The sequence below is a fragment of the Spinacia oleracea genome, chromosome 4 (assembly GCF_020520425.1).
Source record: "Spinacia oleracea cultivar Varoflay chromosome 4, BTI_SOV_V1, whole genome shotgun sequence".
NCBI lineage: Eukaryota > Viridiplantae > Streptophyta > Magnoliopsida > Caryophyllales > Amaranthaceae > Spinacia > Spinacia oleracea.
In genome coordinates this window covers 83671371-83675002 of record NC_079490.1, presented here as the reverse complement: position 1 = coordinate 83675002, position 3632 = coordinate 83671371, and positions in this window count along the sequence as shown.

Sequence of the window (3632 nt, the reverse complement as noted above, 5' to 3'; positions counted from 1 at the left end):
CAGCCCAACTAAGCAAACTGGCGCCAAATCTGCAAAGAGGAAGGTCAGTCAACCCACTTCTGAATCCGAATGCTTCTACTGCAAGAAGAAGGGGCATTGGAAGAGAGATTGCTTGAAGCTAAAGGAAGATCAGAAGAACGGAACAGTCGTTCCATCTTCAGGTATTTTCATTATAGACTGTATACTTGCTAATTCAACTTCTTGGGTATTAGATACAGGTTGTGGCTCACACTTATGTTCCAATCCACAGGGACTAAGAAGAAGTAGAAAGTTAAGCAAGGGTGAAGTCGACCTACGAGTGGGAAATGGAGCACGGATTGCTGCATTAGCTGTAGGAACTTACTATTTGTCGTTGCCCTCCGGGCTAGTTTTGGAACTGGAAGAATGTTTCCATGTTCCAAGTCTTACTAAAAACATCATTTCAGTTTCTTGCTTAGATGCTAAGGGATTTTCCTTTTTAATAAAAGACAATAGTTGTTCGTTTTATTTTAAAGAGATGTTTTATGGATCTGCTAGATTAGTCAATGGACTTTATTTATTAGATCACGACAAACAAGTATATAACATAAATACCAAAAAGGCCAAAAAGGATGATTCAGATCTCACTTATCTGTGGCATTGTCGATTAGGTCATATAAACTTAAAACGCTTAGAAAGACTTCAAAGGGAAGGAATTCTAGAACCATTTGACTTAGAGGATTATGGTAAATGCGAATCATGTTTACTTGGCAAAATGACAAAGCAACCTTTCTCTAAAGTTGGAGAAAGAGCGAATGAACTATTGGATTTAATCCATACAGATGTATGTGGACCAATGAGTACAAATGCTAGAGGTGGTTTCAGCTACTTTATCACTTTCACTGATGACTTCAGTAGGTATGGTTATGTCTACCTAATGAAGCATAAGTCTGAATCCTTTGACAAATTCAAGGAATTTCAGAGTGAAGTAGAGAATCAATTAGGCAAGAAGATTAAGGCACTGCGGTCTGATAGAGGCGGTGAATATCTGAGCTATGAATTTGATGACCATCTGAAAGAATGTGGAATTCTATCAGAATTGACTCCTCCAGGAACACCACAATGGAATGGTGTGTCAGAACGGAGAAACAGAACCTTGCTAGACATGGTCAGGTCAATGATGGGTCAGGCCGAACTTCCATTAGAATTTTGGGGACATGCACTAAATACAGCTGCACTCACTATAAATAGAGCTCCGTCTAAAGCTGTCGAAAAGACTCCATACGAATTATGGTTTGGAAAGCCTCCAAATGTGTCTTTTCTTAAGATTTGGGGATGTGAAGTATACGTCAAACGATTAATTTCAGACAAACTTCATCCAAAATCTGACAAATGTATCCTTGTGGGCTATCCAAAGGAAACAAAGGGGTATTACTTCTACAATACATCTGAGAACAAAGTGTTTGTTGCTCGAGATGGTGTCTTTTTGGAGAAGGATCACATTTCCAAAATGACAAGTGGGAGAAAAGTAGACCTCGAAGAAATTCGAGTCGAACAACAAACTCTAGAGAATGCTCAAGATGACATTCAAAATGAAACTCAGAGATCTTTAGAAGAATCTGGTGAGAATCATGGTCAATCTAGAAATGTTACCCCGCGTAGATCGCAAAGATATAGATCTCAACCGGAAAGGTACTTAGGTATTTTGACGAACGAGAGCCATGACGTTCTATTACTTGAAAGTGATGAACCTGCGACTTACAAACAAGCTATGACGAGCCCTAGCTCCAAGCAGTGGCAAGAAGCCATGCAATCTGAATTAGACTCCATGTCTGAAAACCAAGTATGGGATTTGGTCGATTTGCCAGATGGCTACCAAGCCATTGGAAGCAAATGGGTTTTCAAACTGAAAAAGGACAAGGATGGGAAACTTGAAGTTTTCAAAGCTAGATTGGTTGCAAAAGGTTACAGGCAAGTCCACGGTGTGGATTACGATGAAACCTTTTCACCAGTTGCAATGCTAAAAGTCTATTCGAATAATGTTAGCAATCGCTGCATGTTACGATTACGAAATATGGCAGATGGATGTCAAAACTGCTTTCTTAAACGGCGTTTTAACAGAAACTGCGTTTATGACACAGCCTGAAGGTTTTGAGGATCCAAAGAATGCTAAGAAGGTATGCAAGCTAAAGAAATCAATCTACGGATTGAAGCAGGCATCCAGGAGCTGGAATATACGTTTTGATGAAGCAGTCAGTGACTTTGGTTTCATCAAGAACGCAGACGAATCTTGTGTATACAAGAAGGTCAGTGGGAGCAAAATTGCTTTCCTAGTATTATATGTCGACGACATATTGCTCATCGGAAATGACATTCCTATGTTGAACTCTGTCAAGATTTGGCTTGGGAAATGTTTTTCGATGAAGGATCTAGGAGAAGCACAGTACATATTGGGCATCAAGATTTACAGAGATAGATCTAAAAGGATGATTGGACTTAGTCAAAGCACTTATATCAATAAGGTGCTTGATAGGTTCAAGATGGCGGACTCCAAGCGAGGCTACCTACCCATGTCTCATGGAATGACTCTAAGCAAGACTCAGTGCCCAAAAACACTTGATGAGCGTAGACGAATGAATGGGATTCCATATGCATCATTGATTGGTTCAATAATGTATGCTATGATATGTACACGCCCGGATGTTGCGTACGCACTCAGTGCTACGAGCAGATACCAGTCAGACCCAGGAGAGGCGCATTGGACTGCTGCCAAGAATATTCTGAAGTACCTGAAAAGGCACAAAGATGACTTCCTGGTCTATGGTGGAGATGATGAATTAATTGTTAAAGGCTATACGGACGCAAGTTTCCAAACCGACAAAGATGATTTTAGATCACAGTCTGGGTTTGTCTTCTGCCTCAACGGAGGAGCAGTAAGCTGGAAAAGTGCTAAGCAAAGCACCATTGCGGATTCTACAACTGAAGCGGAGTACATTGCTGCACATGAAGCAGCAAAGGAAGCTATATGGCTAAGGAAGTTCATAGGTGAACTTGGTGTAGTCCCCTCCATTAAAGGACCAATAGCCCTGTATTGTGATAATAACGGAGCTATTGCACAGGCAAAAGAGCCTAGACACCACCAGAGAGTCAAGCATGTACTTCGTAGATTTCACCTTCTACGAGAGTTCGTTGAAAGAAAAGAAGTCGAGATAAGCAAAATTGGAACTGATGACAACATATCAGATCCATTAACTAAACCTCTGCCGCAGGCGAAGCACAACTCTCACACTGCAGCTATGGGAATCAAGCATATTGGAGAATGGCTTTGATGTCTCTGTTTAATGTTTTGAAGTTTTAGAGTTTAAATCTTTGTAAAACATTATTGGTTAATCATTCACAATAAATGAAATGAATTCATTTTTCCATTTAATTTGTGGTTTATTAAATGATGAGTCCCTTCAATTTGACGATATATTCAAGATAGACTGTCAGGACCAGTCCCGTGACTAAGAAATGTCTATCAAGTGAACTTGAATGTCAAAGGTTGAAAATGGTCCCTAATCGGAGTTTTCTATAAAATTGGACGCATAGAAAACGTTAGACGATTAGAATGCAAGATGACTAGTAGTTCTGTTTCTTGAACTATGTGGACATGGCAATGTCATAATCATTTG